At 38.0% G+C, this 19,311-nt stretch overlaps 2 protein-coding genes across 4 annotated transcripts in view; one reads left to right on the plus strand and one right to left on the minus strand.

Annotated features, from left to right (window-relative positions):
* LOC149691580 (tetraspanin-14-like) overlaps positions 1-19,311 on the plus strand; it is a 118,661-nt gene that overhangs the window by 43,617 nt on the left and 55,733 nt on the right. For 2 of the 3 annotated variants that reach the window (XM_089868917.1, XM_089868919.1), the window contains exon 1: positions 9,433-9,801. The gene's annotated coding sequence lies outside the window, so the exon portion shown is untranslated. Of the gene's footprint in view, positions 1-7,079; positions 7,161-9,432; positions 9,802-19,311 lie in introns of those variants that run through there. The other variant, XM_089868916.1, reaches the window with a different exon arrangement.
* Positions 1-19,311, minus strand: part of LOC149691582 (uncharacterized) — a 120,553-nt gene that overhangs the window by 39,668 nt on the left and 61,574 nt on the right. The window lies entirely within an intron of this gene.

A 19,311-nucleotide genomic window follows, 5' to 3' on the forward strand; every position in this document is an offset into this window, starting at 1 on the left:
GAATGGTATCGTCTTAAAGGGAGGTTGAAATGGAATATCAAGAGATTTTTTTTTTATTTTTATTTTTCTTATCTATTTTTCTTCTACTAATTGAAGACTAATCTGCATGGTGTGAAACACACAGGAAATACCTATATTTATGGGTGATTTTAAAATTCAAATTAGTTGATAATTTGAAACTAGCACCTCCGACCAATCGCGTAACGCCCTGCGATGTGAATAATGTGGCGCGAAATTTGATAAAAATTGCTCGCGATGTGACAATTGTGGCGCGAGATTAGATAAAAGTTTCTCGCATTGTTTCAATTGTGGCGCGAGATTAGATAAAAATTTCTTGCATTGTTTCAATTTTGGCGCGAGATTATATAAAAATTGCACGTGAGGTGACAATTGTGGCGCGAGATTTGACAAAAATTGCACGTGATGTGACAATTGTGGCGCGAGATTATATAAACATTACACGTGACGTGACAATTGTGGCGCGAGATTATATAAACATTACACGTGACGTGACAATTGTGGCGCGAGGTTATATAAAAATTACACGTGACGTGACAATTGTGGCGCGAGATTAGATAAAAATAGCGCGCGATATAGAGCATTCCACGGGAATGCTGTTAACAAGAAGGGGCGGGGCTTTACGCGATTGGTCGGAGAAAGTTTAAATTTCAAATTATCCATATGAAATCCTTAACTAATTTGAATCTTTAAATCATTCGTAGACCTGTGGTATTTCCTGGATGTCTCATACTATGCAGATATGTCTTATAATTAGTAGATGAATCTATAAAAACCAAATCCTTTTCACTCTTCCTTTAAGGATGGAAAAAATAAATGGGTTTTTGAGGAAAGGATGTTTCATGCAGGCTCTGATGCCAATCGATAAAGACTTGCCAAAAATGATGTCGAATAAGTGAACCGAGAAAAGCAACCTCCCATACCTACCACCCGACCCACCCCTTTTCGCCAAACTCTCTCGGGACTCGGAGAAAAAGATTCCCAAAAATTGTATTGAATGGGTCCGTATAGAGTGTCGGTCCCCGGGCGCAAAAAAGGGACATGGTCTTACACTAGTCAGTAGTCGTCTATTGAGTCTTCTATGCCGGAGTACCAACCACTTTACCCGGAACAACCTCGTTTCTTTTTACTCTCAAAACCCTCCTCCTTTCTGAATGATACCATAAACTAAAGTCCTCAAACGCGATGGCTCTAATTCAACTCACTCAAAATAATACCAGGGAGAAATGAGGTAAGATGGAGCGGTTATGATGGTACCCTAACTCTCCCAGTGTACCTCGCGCACGCCCCCTACCCTTCGGATGAGGCAATTGTTAAGTGCTGCCGCGTAGCGACAGCTTCCGTTGTTAAGACAGAGAGAGCGTACGTCCTTTATGATTCCGTTCTGTACGACCCTACCCTAACGCCCAAAGAGGATGCTGGGAGGACTTCGGTGCCGTTCCGTCCGTTGGTGGGGGTAGAGAGTCAACGTTATAGGTATGGAGGTTACCACTCCATCACTCTCTTCTTCAAGGTAATACGAGTTTCAGTGGAGTTCGGTTTGTTCGGTACCTAATACTTCAGCTTCGTCTACTTTTGGGGACCATATAGAGAATGCAGGGATAGCTTAGCTTGGCTTGGCTTGCTCATCGACCTATAACTAAGTATGATTCCATTTCGTTAAGCCTAATTTCACATCCCCTCCCCCAACCTTCGTGGCTTGGACCCCGTGTCCATAGGTTGCCAAAAAATATATTGCGCTGATAAAGAAATAAAGGGCGTAGGTCCATCTTTCGTCTATCAAAGTTTGGTGATTGGTCCAAGTAAACCGAAACTTTTTTGGGGTAAACTATTAATTCACTTCCTTTTTTCCTTGTGTAGTTCTAAGGTGAAACAAATATTATGTATTTATTTAGTTGGTGGTATGCAAGAGTAGTAGCTGAACACATATTTAAAGACAGTTTAGATGCTCGATAATATACAAGGGGATTCTGATAAGTTTCCCTTAGTTTAAGGGGATGTTCTTTGGGTGCACGATTTTGAGTTGAAAATATAACTTTTATTTTTCAATTTGCCACAGGGGACACAGTTTTCCAGTTATGATTTGAGTGTTTTAGGTATGACCCCTTAATTAAATTAGAAATGATTGTCTAAATCAGTTTCTTAATTAAATTTAAGGAGTCATTCATACAAACCTGGAAAACCTGGAAAAATCAGGGAAATAAATAGTTGACAAAAACCTCTGGGAAAATTCAGGAAAATAAATAGTTGACAAAAACCTCAGGGAAAATTCAGGAAAATTTCGAATTTTTAGTAAAATTCAGGGAAATTTGCGTCAAACAGGGGCCGAGTAATTAAGCAAAATGTTCATAAACATACCCTCCATAGGATTAACATTACACTATAAATTGGAGGTTCATAACTGTGGTTATATTAGAGATACGGGGATGTCCTTTGATTATGTAATAGTCATATTTGCCCCCCCCCTCCTACTTCGTTAACATTTGCTCCATAGGATACTCCATAGAGGGGAAAAACCTGGAAGTCTCAGGGAAATTTGTTTTCCAAAAGTGGTATGAACCCTGGAGGTTGAATTCCACGAGTCACAAATGACTGGCAACACTTGAACTCTGCACACTATCTTTATACTTGTGTATTTCTTTGCTGCTTGATGACGATTGAAGTTATCCGGACTCATTTCTCGGTCTTTGAGCTAGGGTCTTGAATCAGCTGCGTTGTTTTGTTTTGGCGCGAAAAGTTATATCTCCTGGGACGCGCGAGGACTTGTTTTTGTTCTTGTTCCGGATGAGAAATAAAGAAATGGAAGAAGGAAGGAAGTGTTGCATGGAAGTACAAAGCGGAACCATTCGGAAAATTGCTCTTCGAAGAATATACCTTTCCTCTATAAATGCTCTCTCTCTCTCTCTCTTTCAACGCTTCTCTTTATTCCCGTTTCATCTTTTTCTACCTCTTCTATTTCCTCTCTCTCGCTTTCTCTTGCACGTGGCGTAGTGTTCAATGGTCTCGGGTCGACGCACTTTCTACCAGATCGTTGGCCTGCATTTATAATTACGTCTCATAATTATAACTAAGATGAAAAGAATTAGGCCTAGTGTTATTGGAAAATATTATTTTTTTATTTATTTTTCTTAATTTTTCAGCCTACGTCTATCGTCACTGAAGTATTTGAATTCTAAATTTACGCGTGTTTTTTTTTTCTTGTGAAAAATTTCAGAGAATTTGTTGTTTTCAATGTTTAAAGGTAAAGTACCCGCGCGAGGTACTCTGGGATAGTTTCGTTGCCGTACATGGCCCATTAACATTATTCTACATCGTCTCAACTCTCTCCTACTACCTACAAGGTTTGAGAAACATTGTCTCAGTGTTCATGCTAACCTAGAAAACTCAAGGAAGTAAATAGTTCACATGAAACTCAGGGAAATTTAGAATTTTTAGTAAAATTCAGGGAAATTTGTCAGGTTTGAGTATACTTTGCTCTGAAGGGGTTGCTTCAACTATAAAATAAACCACTCCCGTTGTTATTACTCCATAAAAACCTGGAAAACTCGGGGATATATATGGGAAAAAACCTGGAAAACTCAGGGAACATATAGGGGGGAAAACTCAGGGAAATATATGGGAAAAAACCTGGAAAACTCAGGGAACATATATGGGAAAAAACCTGGAAAACTCAGGGAAATATATGGGAAATATCCTGGATAGCTCAGGGAAATATATATCGGGAAAACTCAGGGAACATATATGGGAAAAAACCTGGAAAACTCAGGGAAATATATGGGAAATATCCTGGATAGCTCAGGGAAATATATATCGGAAAAACATGGAAGTCTCGGGGAAATATATGGGAAAAAATCTGGAAAACTCAACGAAATTGGCTTTCCAAAAGTTGTATCAACGCTGATTGCCTTAACCTAACGTAACTAGTCTATTAATTGAATACGGCCTTACTTTACGTGACCTGATAACGAAATTACACCCAATTTCGAAACTGCCTACATTTGCGATAAAGAAACTGGCAATTACCCAGGCTAATGTCAACTGAGCAATTTACCAATATTGCTAGCGATTACTTCAGGGTTTAATTTACTTTTGTTAAATAGATTCTGGCGCTTTATTTGTAGAGAAACGTACCCTAGTGAAGTCCTTCCATCACCCAGTTTCCTTTTCCTCTAGCTCTATATTGAACTAGAGAGAAAGAGAGAGAGGAGGGAAGAACTCTTACCGAATGGAGAAAACTTTGGAATTAAGAAGTTTCGAGGCGCGAAACGTGTATAGCATTTTACTCATCTTAGAAAGAAGGGGAATATACCGTTTCTTGTACCTGATAACGGAATCTTTTCAAGACTGCGATGAAGTGTAAAAGGTTGGGGAAAAGAAATGGTGGAATTTTGAAGAAAAAAAAATCGTGTTGGACTTATCGATTACACAATGTCCCTCAAGCATGATGATGCCTTTGTATTAAATTTTTAAACTTTAAAGCTCATCATTTAAGGTAAATCGTAAGCAGATTGAAAATTTTATTGGCACTTGTGTCTTTCGGTATCACTCCAAAGAGTATGAGCTGGAAGGAGAGAGAGGGCTGGAGTGGAAACCAAATACCTGTAATGTTGCCTCTGTACCCCACACCCACGGAACGGAAGTCCTACCAGCATCCTCTTTGGGTGTTTGGGTAGGGTCGTACAGGACCAGGGATATTAGAGTCTAAAACGCCCCCCCCTCTTTCAAGGACAAATTGAACTCGTATTCCGAGTATTCTTCCCCCATTTTTTGCGTCCCACCTGACCTAAGCCGTTCCACAGTTAGCGCGTCGATTTCGCATCCTCCCCCCATCATCCTTGATTTGGCCTTGAATGGTACTAAAAACTAGCAATCTGGTAGACCCTACTGCGCATGACACGCACACACAATTTCCTTCTCCATTCGAATCCCTCTTAAAACATCTAATATCCCTGAAAGGACGCTCATACAAAAACAATGACGCACTTAACAATGGCCTACCGAAGGGTAGGGCCGTGCGCGAGGTACACTGGGAGGGTTTCTTTTGCGGGAGGTGGCCCTTCTTCATTACCACTCCATTTTACCTCATTTCTCCATGGTATGAGTTTGTTTATAAAAGACATGCGTATGGTGAGGGAATTATAGGTTTGGAAAAAATAAAAGTAAATATGAAGGGGTTGATTAAGAGGGAAGAATAATCGATGAAGCTTTGCTCTTTAATGAAAAACATGTTTATGGAAAAACGTCCAAAGTGACGAGTCCCAGATGATCCCATACAAGTACACTTACTAAACTTCTTTAAGTTTGTTTATACTCTTAAAAGGAATACCGAGTTTAGGGAAGTAAATTGAAATGTCATCGTGAAAAATAATACCTGAAGATTCAAAAATAAATAAATATAGAGGTAGAATACTATAGGATATGTTATAGGGATGGCTGAGATGTAATCTTTAAAGATAGGCCCATTTAGACTAAACTAAAATCTTACATTCACGTCATGTTTGTGAATTAGTTTCTTTTCTCGCTAAATTAGAAACATGTCAACGACTATACGTTAAAGATTCTTTGCGGGTTTAATTTGAAAATTTACAGTTTCGTCGGGCTGTCTCGAGACGGCACCCATCTCGTTAGCCATAGCTTACTCGATCATGCCTTACTGACGCGTGATCGAGTTAGCTACTCTTTAGCAGACTATGTGAAATATTTTTAGGATTCTTGGCGCGGTATTTGTTATTTGGCCATTTTAATATTCAAGAATTTTGGCTGAAAAAATTATCACAATATACGTGACTGGTTTTAAATCGTCTGCTCTAACGTCTGAACAGGGAAAATGAATGTACCGTCACGAAATTAACAAGGCGTATTTAAGAAACGTAAGATGACCTATTCTTAATTTCCATGTGAATTATTTCTTTGGATTTCATAGACATTTATTTTGAACTATTTCTATATTTGGCTTTGGCCTACACGATAATTTAAATGTTAGTGAAAATATGATTATATAGTCTGTGTTTAACAAGGCCCATATAGACTGGACCCCCATACAGACATTGAATGTATATATATATATATTTATTTGTAGGCCAATAATAGACGTAATGAACTACCACCCACGTAGCGAACGAGCATAAAATATTACGTCAATTTTGTTTATATAAAAAAAATAAGGAAATTTAAATTTACGATTCTATTTTCTCGAAATTGTTAAAATTGATTTTAAAAACTTTGCATTCATGCAGCGTTTAATAGAAACGAACTAACTGACTGACTAACTGACTTCATGCCTCAGTTCGAAATTGAAAATTAGAATCAGTTTTCCTTCAATGAATGTTTAAATGAACCAGCTGCGCATTGGCTTTGCTTTCTGCCTGTACATACTAAACTATATAGTTAATATATATATATTTTTTTTTTTGACAAAATGTTGGAGTGTATTTGGCAACGGGTGTTTGGCGGCGTAACTAACGAGTGTTGTTATTACACGAGTGGCGACGAGGAAGAGAAAAAATAACAACAAAGTTATTCCCCGCGCCAATGTCTCATCCCCACCCCAAAAAAAGATTTCGTTTCGTCTAATTTTAGCCCTGTTTTAAACATCATTATTTGGCAATGGTCCCGCCCCCGCAATTTTTTTCTTTAAGGTTTTGTCTATTTATATTTACTATATTTTTAATATAAAAATATACAGGGTGTTTTTGAAAAGTCCATCAATAATGAAGGGACGTGTTTATTGGAACATTTTGAGTCGAAAATGTTCTATGACTATTTTCCGTCCGAGCCACTGTTTTCAAGTTGGAATTGGAGTAATTTACGTATGACCCCTTAAATTTAATTAGAAAATTGAAATAGAACTGTAATTTAATTAAGGGATAATCCCTAAAACATTCAAATCATAACTCGAAAACAGTGGCTCGGATGGCAAAATGTCATAGAACATTTTCGACTCAAAATGGCCCAATAAACACGCTCCTTCATTATTGATGGACTTTTCAGAAACACTCTGTATACATATATATATATATTAATATATTTTTAACCATTTTGTAATTTTATTTTCTTTACAGTAAAAAAATAAATCAGAAAACAAGAGAGAGTCATTATCAAAAAAGGTTTTCTTCGCCACGTGGATCTAATTTTTTCAACTGGTAATTAAGCCTCGTTTTAATTAATTATTTAGGTCTATTTTATTTAATTTGATTGCTAGCATTGGTTGTTTTACATTTGCTACTACAGACTGTTTGTAAATTAGCGTAGAGGAGAGAATTTGGTTCATGCGAGTCATTCGATTTAGCGAAACCCGGGAATTCATACAGCTACTTGGAATCATTGTGTACCCATATCTTAAACGTTAATTTCTATGCAAGTTTTGTGGCGAGTTAAAATTCGTCAGAGATAATGATTAGTCTTGATTAGTCTAACTGTGCTCACAAAATCCGAATATATAGAAACGTTGAGAAAATGGCTAGCTACACTATAATTCCAAATACCTGCATTTATTCAGGACTGTTAAAACCGATAGAGTATGAAATGGAATTTCCTATTTTAAAATTATATGTTTTTTTTTTAAATCGATAATATCAATCACATTGAAGGGGGCCCCAGTTTTTTTTAGGCTTCATATATACTATACCGGGAAACGGACCTTCTGTTTACCCCCATCTTATTTGCCTAACTCTCAAACTGATTGAAGTTGAAATATACAGGGTGTTTAATGTAGCTTCTATTTTTCATTTTGCCACAAGGGACACTGTTTTCAAGTTATGATTTGAGTGTTTTAGGGATGACCTCTTAATTAAATTAGAAATTGTCGAAATCAGTTTCTTAAGGGGTCGTCCGTAAAATACGCCTCCAAATTTTAACTTGAAAACGGCAAAATGAAAAATAGAAGTTTAATTTTCGACTCGAAATCGTTCGTCCAAAGAACATACATCCCCCCTTAGTTTCGGACAGACCTTTACAGAAACACCCTGTATATGATATCTACGTACCTAGTCAAGGGCTTATCTTTATTGACATTTTAGACTATATACCTATTCTTTGGAAATTCAAATATTCAATCCAAGTCCGATAGCAGTTATAGTTTCGTGCCCCGGGCGCTGAGATTCATATGCCCGTATTGGGTACGTCTCTGACCTTCTAAAAAATGAAGGGCACTAAACATTTTATAAGTATAGCCAGAAGTGAGATGAGACAAGAAGTGAAGGGCTCTAGCATTGATAGTAGATCCTGGCACTAGTGAACAAATTTGAGCATTTTATGCCGCTTCCCATGCGCCTACACTACTGAGAAAAAAATTGGTCGAGTTCCAAAAACATTTCCTACCCCCTTCCCCTCAACCTAAAGCGGCAGAACACGGACGCGGCTCGATACTTCTGGTCTCATCTCACTTCTGGTATCAGCAAAACAACGATTATTTTGTTGACTTTCATGGTCTTATTGTGTTGGCGAATATTCGTTCTAATATCAACATGGCAGACGAATCATCGTCTTTAGACAAGTAACCAACCCTGCATTACAGAATTATTATCAGAAGTATATCATACTTCTCTTCAAGAGAAGTGTACCACCACAAAGCGGCTGGGGTAATTATAACATGATTCTTCCAAACATCCCTCCCTTTACATTTGGAGCAAGGTTACTCTCTTAAGGCGCATGCGCTTGTAGATTAATTTTTGTCCCATGTCAAGACAATCAAGGTTTGTGGGTTGATTGCTAAGGATTTAGTACTACCAAACAGTTATAGAATTTACCCCCACAGTGCGATCATTATCATTTGAAGTTTGATGAGCAGGAGAGCAAACAAAAAGGTGCGCATGAGCCTGTGAAGAATTATGTTATACATAACTAAATGAGGGTACAGAGCGTCATCCTTCTTCTATTAATTAACCCCTTCGGGTATCACGTATTAAGGCAAATTCACGTGGCATTCCCTGGCCTTCCCCGAATTAACATCGATACCATCATTTTATATAACTGCATACATAGTTTGATTATTTGTATACATATTGACGTTTATATATAGCTCGCAATTTCAACGAATTTTGAATGAAAGACGGCGACGCGGGGGGGAGCTTTATTTCCTAGAAATCAGGAATGGAATGGATCAATTTTGAAAGGAGTTGCGTTGCGCTTAAAACATCATCATCATATCATTTCAAGAGAAATTTGTCGTTGTATAAGCCCCGTATAGAGATGGAATATTTTCTCTCACCGTTAAAAACGTTCTTCCGGAAGCTAGCTATAGCTATAGCTGGCTGAAATTTAGAGGAATTTAAAGTTTATTTTTTTAACGAAATCATCTTAGTTTGTAAGATCTGATGAGAGAAGGCGCTGTATATGGGTTACCCGCTCGATACTCTGTGTATATTCCACTAGGGCGGTGCATTTTAGCTTCTCCTTCAAACTTCGTCATCAGTCGATCGCGAGTCGCCCGTCGGCTCTCTGCGCGCTTTTCGAAGCTCGGCCGAGCACACACCAAAAGCTATATTATATATATAACCCTTTTCAATCATTTTTCGCTCGTTCTCGATCCAATTCGAGCTTTTCTGGCCTTTCCCTCTCCTTATTCCCACCCCTCTCTCTATCCTCCCTGGTCCAACGACATAGTGCAACGTCGGAAAATTATTCGTCAAGGAAACATGCGGTGAAAATATATGTATTTAATGGATACCCTAAAGTTATAATAACTATACACTTCCAATATTATCTTCGTTCGGTTTTAACCGTCGACATGGATTCGACGAACGATTATGCATTTCGTCTTTCGAACATTTTACGCGTCAACAGGTATTGTTAATTGTTTAGTGACTTTTTTTATTATTAATTTGTTTCTAAATGTGTTCCCCCCTGTAACACTTTTATTGATTAGTTATTTAACCGCGGTTTATTACGAAATAGTAATATTTTATAACCTTGGTGTATTGTACAATACAAATGAAGTGAATGAAGGTTTATCTTTTTTTTTTACTTCTAAACCGAGCTCCCTTGGGCTGGGTTTTCTTAATTGTACGAGTTGTTTAGCTTAGTTCGGGTTGTATAATTAAGTTTGCAATATTAGTATTATTTTATGACGTTGATTCAAATGACTTAAGCGAGGTTTAAAGTGTGGTTCATTTTAAAACCTCCTCTGGGTAGCTGCGGTTGGGTTTTTTAATTGGACCAATTGCTTAGCTTAGCTTGGGTTGTACAAGTTTGCAACATCAGTAATATTTTATAACGTTGATTCAAATGAAAACAGATTAATTTGTGTTTAATTTTACAACCTCTTTTGGGTAGCTGGGCCGGGTTTGGTAATTAGACGCATCTCTTTCTTAGCTCGCGTTGTACAAATTGAAAATATTAGTAATATTTTTATAACATTGATTCAAATGAAGCAATAGGTTACTTCATTTTTAAACCCTCCTCTGGGTATAGCTGGACTGGACGTTTTAATTGGACTAACTGCTTGCTTAGCTCGTGTTATACAAGTAATATTTTATAACATTGATTCAAATGAAGCCAGGTTAAAGTGTGTTTCATTTTTAAAACCTCCTTTGGGTAGCTGAGCTGGGTTTTGTAATTAGACGCATCTCTTGCTAAACTCGCGTTGTACAAATTTGCAATATTAGTAATAACATTGACTCAAATGAAGCCAGGTTAAAGTGTATTTCATTTTCAAAACCTCCCTTGGGTTGGGTTGTTTAATTGGACGAATTTCATTAGCTCAAGAAAGCGTGGGGTTTCGCTAGTAGTTAAGTTTTGTGTATCGTTATAAGCAGGAGGAGATATTGTGTAGCTAGCTTAGTATGACAATCGATAACTTTTAGCTTGCTTACTTCTTCTAGTCAATGTTAACTCCGGCTTATACTCTCCCCATTGTGTTTCTGTGGACATTTTTTTCTTTTTCTCTTGCTATATACAATTTACGAGGGAAATTCAGTTTCTGTTTGGTTTGCCGACGTCTATACGTGATTCGTTTGCGTAATATTTTAACGACTCTGTTTAGTTCTTTCTTTTTTTCTACTTAATTACTGAAATTATACCTTGCCTCTATCGCGTTTTCAATGGCTACTTAATACACGTTTAATTTAACTATAATATCGTTTAAAAGTTTAACTAATTACGTAATTACTTGAGTTTATAAGTGATATGTTCCTGCCATAAGTATGACACTACCTATACTTGATTCGTATTGCTATACTGAGAGACTTACAGCTCGAGCTAGTGACCAGAGAATTGAAGTATATACTACACTCGGTGGTTAGTTTTGCAGGACTTCCATCTTCTCCTATTTAGTCTGTATTAAGCCTTTGACAGCGCCTTACCAGGCGTCTTCGCTTTACCCCGAATCTATGACCTACCACATTCCTCCGTTTTGCAAGAAATGCAATTCAGCTGCGTTCAAAATGGTAGTGCTATAGTTTACTTGCTTGCCATCCCTCTTTTTCATGGGATGTATTGCACTTTTCCTATGTAGGATATTATCTTTATTTAGGCTAAACGTTTAGGCGCCCTTGCAAAAATGTGTTGATAGCCAGCCGCGCTTTCGTGGCTATTCCAGCCATCTCTGTCCCAACATCGTTTTCTGTATGAAAGGGCAGTTTATTTTTTTTATACGAGTTATATTGGTATCTTCTTGGTTGAGTTTTAGACCATTTGAAAGACTCGACGAGTCATACGACCTCGCGGGAAATTTCTTATCAAATTCGAGGGAATGGAGCGAATTGTGCACTGAATACGCGTCGTTTGCTTTATGGGATAAATTCTGTTTTCTTCCTTGTGGACATGGTTTATTTTTATATTCAGTTTTTTCTCGTACTCGGTATTGAAGAAATGAGGGTGTTTTTTCTTATTTTTTTTGCGATATTTTCAAGGTATCAATTGGAGCTGTACAGCTAGCCTTGTGTTTTCAGCGCCTTATCGGGATTAAAAGAGAGCTTTTAGAGAGCGATACTTAGATAGTAGACTTTAGTTCTTAAGTGCATGCTACGGTTTTTGCCTGACATATAATATGTACAGGGTGTTTCTGATAAGTCTGCCATAAATTAAGGGACGTGTGTTCTTTGGGAAACGATAATGAGTCGAAAATGTATGTAATTTGAATTTCTATCTCCATTTTGCCACAAGGGACACTCTTTTCAAGTTAAGATTGGATTGGATTGTGTATTTTACGGACGACCCCTTAAATTTAATTAAGGTTTAATTAAGGGGTCATACCTAAAACCCTCATCAAATCATAACTCGAAAACAGTGTCCCTTGTGGTAACCAAAATGTTATAGATAGAAGTTATCCATTTTCAACTCAAAATCATCTTGCACCCAAAGAACATAATTTCCCTTAATTTATGGCAGACTTATCGAAACACCCTGTACACTGAACTATTTTCTGACGTAAGGTTGGGTTATCCATCCGCGCTGCTTAGTTTGTTCAAAAGCTTAATTTTCCTAGAGTTCTAGCTAGAACCGCCGCATCAATGGCATAGAACGTTACGTACACCTACCTAGGCTATAGTAGAGGAGTTTTGGCCCAATTTCTCTATGGAGAAAATTTTTGCGGTTATCTCTATAGCGCGCCTTTACAACAACCTTTCCAATAAAGCCAACCCTCCCAACTTCCAAACAGGGGGGGGGGGAAGAGACCTTATTACAAGTTTTGACACTTAACAAACCAAAGGAATATTGTCGCACCCTTTTTAAAAGGGGTATATGACTAAACATCTAGGGAAAGTAATTGAATATTATTGCGACGGTCTGCATGAACGCCTATCCTCAAAGGTGGTGGTTTTGGATACGTGATGTTTTTGAATTGAAGGATGTGTTTTAATAGCGAGTTTTGATAGGGGAGTTAGGGATGCAGTGCGTTTCGGTGTCCGACCACACGAGCTGGGAGTTGAGGTTCCCGGATAGGTTGAGGGAAAGGGAAGAGAGGGTTTCATGCTCGCTTAAGTCAACAAATACTGGCTGCGGAGATCAGAGATCGAGAAAGGTCAAACCTATAACTCGGCTTGCAAGCTCCAGGGAGATTCCAGTTACCCCCAACATTTCATCACCTTCCCAACACTGCGATCTCTCTCTCCCGTCCCCTCTAGCACTCTCCCCAATCCGACCGACCTGTTCCATCGTTGCTTAGTAACCAAATTATCCCCTTTTTCTCTCTTTTTACTTCTAAGTTCTCTCAGAGATACATTCGTCGACGTTGAAGAGATATTTTTACATAGGTTGAGAGAAATGACAATTGTAACAGAAGTGTATAATACTTCTCTTCTAGAGAGAAGTGTGTAATCACAAAACCGGAGAATTGTAGCATGGTTCTTTATCCCCAACATCTATTAACATTTGGAGCAAGGTTACTAAACCGAATACTTCTCTTTGAGAGAAGTGTACCACACCGCAAAGGGGGTAATTGTAACATGATTCTTTATCCCAACATCATTTTACATTTATTATAGCAAGGTTACTAAACCGAATCACATACGCCAGATAAATAATTCCCTCATCATTACTCTATTAGCGCTTAACTATTTGTCAAGGCGCTTGCGCTTGTGGATTTTTGTCCCACATCAAGACGTTGCTGGGGATTTAGTGCCAAACAGTTAAAGAATTCAGTCTAGCACGGTGCTATGTCCATCTTAAGTTTAATGAGCAAGCAGGGGAGCAAACAAAATGGTACATGCATGAGCCTGGGAAGAATCATGTTACATAACTAAAGTATTAAGATTATACATAGTGTCACCCTTCTATTATCCCCTTCTGTTTTTACTTATAGCTTTACAAAGGCAAATGGACGTCGTATTAATTGAGCCTAATTGCTCGGAATAGTTGATAAGACTCGGTAGAGAATTTAAATTTCATATTTTCTTTCTTTCTCCAAATTCTTTACCTTCCACCCCGAAATGAATATATTAAGTCAACCTCAGACAAAGTATCTAGTCCCTTATTACCATTCGTTATAGCGCCGGTTTGAGACATTCGGGTTTTGGAAAACGTAAATTAATATTTAAATTATTTCAGTTGCCTAGCTGGTTCAATGACCCTAAGAGGATTCCCCCACTAATGACTCTGCTTATTAAAACAATGGCCGTAAGGGTCATCCCTTAGGAATTTAAAAATGTTATAATTTTGCGAATTAATTTTAAGCAAATATTAGAGTTGCAATGCACGAGATATTCTTAATTCCAGGCAGGGATAGATTTAATTTTAGAAGTAGGAATGGAGAACAGAGTAATATCTGGGCGCGCGGTATAGTCCCGGCCCCCTTCCACGGGACTGAGGGGGGGGGTATGAAAGAAGAGGCGGGGGGTATGAAAGAAGAGGCGACAGAGGTAAAAAGGAATTACGTATTTTTCACCGTCCCCGTCAGCAACGTCATCAAAACGTAGTTTAAGTGAGCCAATAAGATAATTTAAACTTTTCGTTACGTGTTGGTTGGAGGGAGGGGCTCTATACTGGGTGGTCTATGAGTCGGACTGAAGTAAATACTAACCGTTCTCCATTCCTGCTTATAAAATTAAATCTATCCCTGGTGTTCCAGGCAAATGTTGCAAACAAATTATGGTTATTTAAAAGTTAACTATGTCTGTCTGTCTGTCTGTATTGACCCAAATTTTAAAGTAAATATTCATATTCTGCTAGAAGTTGTTCAGCTCTAGGATGAGAGACTAGATCAAAGGCAGACGCTTCGTGCGATGCGAATCATGCGATGAGCGTACAACCCTTATTTTTGAGCTTTCAACAAATTAAAAGAGGACCCGGAGCGAGCGAAAGGGTTTCGGTGAAAAGACGACGCGCCTTAGCTCCGGGACAAAGTTGTTTACAAAGCGTTCTAATTAACAAAATGTTTATTTTAAAGTAGAATAATTTATTTTCGTATAACTTGTATATCCCCAAGAACCCTTAAAGGTCCTGAGAAAGTATGTACGTCCCAGTATACTTGATCTCCAGGTTTTTCCAGGGTTCATATGCAAACCTGGAAAAACTTGGAATTGTCACCCTGGAAAATAAGTTGACTATTAATTTAGGGAAAACTCAGGGAAATTTATATATTTTTTAATTAAAATTAAGTTTGGGGCTTGATTATGTTGCCCTGGATTAAGGGGTTTCTTCAACTAAAATTAACCAATCCCGTAGTTAATTAATACTGAAGGAAAGCAACTAACTAGGTGACCTTGTTCCTGGAAATATCTGGGAAATCGGTTTTCCAAAATTTGAATGTTCCCTAATTTTGTTTTTTGCACGGTTTTCTCAAATCGGCGTTATTTTTACAAGTTCTTAACGACCCACTAAGACATGACCTCAGTTAGCTTGATATTCATGTGTTCTCAGGTTATATATATGGGTTCTCCCTTCCTCTTATTTGTCGAATGATGTACAGGGTGTGATGTTAGGCTTTATACAAATCCAAACCAAACATATGAGAAATTAGACCTCTTTCAAAGATGTATAGTGGGGCCGCTGTGATCACAATTCATATGTTCTCAGGTTATATATATGGGTTCTCCCTTTCTCTTATTTGTCTAATGATGTACAGGGTGTGATGTTAGGCTTTGTACAAATCCAATCCAAACCAAACATATGAAAAATTAGACCTCTTTCAAAGATGTAGTAGGGCCGCTGTGATCTCAATTCATATGTTCTCAGGTTATATATATATATGGGTTCTCCCTTCCCCTCTTATTTGTCTAATGATGTACAGAGTGTGATGTTAGGCTTTCTACAAATCCAAACCAAACATATGAGAAATTAGACATCTTTCAAAGATGTAGTAGGGCCGCTGTGATCACAATTCATAATATTCTCAGATATTGTATGGGTTCTTCATTCCTAAGCTCGAGGCATCTCTGATGAAGTACAGGGGAGGTCTTATTATGGTACATTTCTAAATGATATCCATGGAATTCTTAGAATGACGATGCCGCAGTGTATTATAATAGCGTTTAAAGGTCACGTGGCGGTGGCTTTTTCTCTCTTAGCGTCAAGTTTTGTCTTATAAATGTACGATAGTGTTACTATATACTCGTTCAATCGCGTACGTCGCTTTTAAGAGAAGTCTCGATTATTCATTCTCTCTTATCTTCATATTTTTGGCAGGAACCCCAAACTCCGCGCGTTCACCATTGCAACGCCGCCATCCATACCTCCCCGGTTATAAATTTAGAATATTTCAATCTCGTAGCTTCAGTAGCCGCAGTCATACGCGACCCCCCAGCATGCCTCGCGATGTGCACAATCCATAAAATGAAAAATAAATTGAAAAAGAAGAGAAAATTTTATCTTTTTTCATTTTTAAAATATATATTTATCTTTATTAAAAATTTATATACCTACCTGCTGTTTTTCTCTATCTCATCTTTGGTTTTATCTTTACTCAAATGGTTTTTCTTGTTATTAAAATGAAATCAAAGGACGTATTAACAAGAAGCGATATCTAGTTTATTAGGGAGATGGTATAAATTCGCCCCGCATTTATAATCTAGCTTTATCTCCAGTCCAAACGTTACGTAGGTCCGGAGTTAATTCCCGCCGCATCTAAATTACAACCAGCATCTCATTGGTTATTGAAAACTCACGTCAGCGTGACAGACGCGAATGACGAAAATTACAGTCATATTTTTCGACTGAGGAGAGGCTGGCGAAATAGCCCGGTGGCCTCCTTTTACGTCCCCCCTTGTATTTTGAAAGGGGGACTGGGACTATGGTTGGTGCGGGAATACTTAAGCATCTTATACCTTCTCCCTAGTAAACTAGATATCCCTTCTTGGTATTAGGGTCAGGGAATGATATGTCAATATGTAACTTCATCAGAGTTACCCGTTTATTTGTCTTTTTCCGTATGCTTCTCTGGATTTATTAAATCGGATTTGTTTCTTTCTTTATTTATTTTTGAAGTCCCATTAGGTTTACCAAACACATGATTTTAATGCATAAATTTATCCCATGAATGTTTTATCCCTGCACTTTATTATACAGGGTGTTTCAAAATCGGGATTCTAGGATCGAAGTAAAGTAGGATGGTACTAAGAGACATTAAGTGAAAATGGAATTGTTCTTGAAAAAGCGTAGATATGCAATTTTTTTTTAAAATTAATTTAGAGGGAATAAATCTCTTAACGGTAAAATCAGGGATAGATTTAATTTTAGAAGTAGGAATGGAGAACGGTTACTATTTATTTCTGTCCGACTCATAGCCCACCCAGTATAGAGCGTACTCTCCCTCCAACACGTAACAAAAAGTTTAAATTATCTTATTGGCTACTCACTTAAAGTACGTTTTGATGACGTTGCTGACGGGGACGGCGAAAAATACGTAATTCCTTTTTATCTCTGTCGCTATGACCCTCCCGCCTCTTCTTTCATACCCCCCCCCGTCCTGTGGAAGGGGTCCGGTACTTTGACGCGCGCCCAGATATTACTCTGTTCTCCATTCCTACTTTTAAAATTAAATCTATCCCTGACTATATACAATCGTAACTTGTAAACGGTGTCCCTTAGATGCAAAATGTCATATAAGTTACACATTTTAGATTCAAAATTGATTTCCCATAGAACCATCCCACTTTGCAGAATGTTCAATATTCGTGAGATTATTTGCTATCTTCTTATATTAAAATGGGATTTTGGGAGTATTTGATTGGCTTTTCGGATTTAAGTCGAAACTGAAAAAGAAAGGCGCGTGTGTCTCGTCTCGTCTTATAAAAATCCGTTTCAATAAAGACGGGATGTCGTTTGCTATTTCTGGTTTTAGTTTGGTTTGTTTGTCGCCTTGAGCTTCCCTCGGGGTCACCGCCGCTTTTATTTGTCCAAGAAATCTTTTAGAAAGAAATCTCCCATGAGAAATGAAGTTCCGCGAATTGCCCTTAAAGCCCTTATGCTTGCGCTTTCTTTTTTTTTTATTATTGCAATTGCAATTGCTACCAGACAACCACCGCGTCTCGTCGGAAATGAATTTCTTTTTACCCCCTACATCAATTGTAATTAGGTTTCGTAATAAACTTGCCAATGCATGAACCTTTAATAATATTTTTTTGACCTATTTTTGGTCAAAATTGTAGCGAAAGAGGTCATTGTTAAGCCTTTTTTATTTTCTTTTCTTTGTCCGCTTTTGTTACACTGGTTGAGATTTTTGACATTGAAAGAAATTTTTCGTCTGTAGTATATTTTCAAGTCGACGAGTTTTGACAAGGCCGCTATATAAGCAAACAAACTCTGCCAAGAAATTGACTCACCAAATGTTCCCTTCCGACTGTGTTTTTCGCGCAGCTTTCTATAGGCCTTTTCTAAACTCCCGGATTTTCGCCTTTCCCGAGTTATTTCTAACGAAATTCCGTAGACTTTCACTTTCCCTCTCTCTTTTACCCATAGAGGATATACAATAGAGGAGTAGACAGTTGTTTTATTCAGTTCAAGTTAAATTTTATGGAGCTACGTCCGGCGGCACTCTTGTTTCTTCTAAGACCATACATAGTTTACAGGCATGGAGGATTCCTACCATTAACACTAGGAGACAGGCGACTTAGAGCGTAAATCGTCTGCTATTTTACGCTGTAAGTCGCCTAGTCTCCTTGTGTTAATGGTAGGAATCCTCCATGCCTGTAAACTATGTATTAAACACAGATTAACGGGAATGATAAGCTGAAAACCTCTGTTCTTCCAATGGCATCGCCTGTCGTTATCGTCGCCCCTAGCGGGAGAGCCCCTAAACTTTTCGGCTCATAGATCATGTTATGACTACGGTTTGAGTCGAAAAAGTTTCAATATTGGTCGCGATGTGGCGCCAGAGAGGCGCTGTCCTAAAAGAACCACGCCCCGTATCTCCATTCCAGCTATCCATCTGTGTATGTTTCTTGGTAGACACGTGGTTACCTTGGTTTAAATATCACTCCCCGCCTCCATAGAGGATGTAAGGTAAAGCTGACAACATATTTCAAAATCAATTGCACAGAAGGCAATAATCCAATGTGGGAAAAAACCGGAAATGAATAGTAAACATTTGACGGTAAATTCACTTATGTGTTGGTAAAGGCTAAGGTGTACTACTCCTCTACTGTATATCCTCTATGGTTCTCCCGAAGAAACGAGGTTATTATTTTGTCAGTTTGAATTCTACGAAATTTCAGTTTGTATTTCTCAAAAAAAATTTATTTTTCGAAACAGTGCCGAAAAAAATCTTCCATTTCGGTTTCTTAATTTCAAAGTGAATAAATCCCTACGTGATTTCGCGAGATCAGATTAAGTTTTTGGACTTACCCCGCTTATAGATTGGCTACAATTAATCAATCAATCAGATTGGTAAATCCTTTGTTGCTAGCAGCTATTCTGCGC

The sequence above is a fragment of the Phalangium opilio genome, unplaced genomic scaffold, assembly GCF_054372755.1.
Source record: "Phalangium opilio isolate 3A_F unplaced genomic scaffold, DU_Popi_V2 ptg000025l_1, whole genome shotgun sequence".
Lineage (NCBI taxonomy): Eukaryota > Metazoa > Arthropoda > Arachnida > Opiliones > Phalangiidae > Phalangium > Phalangium opilio.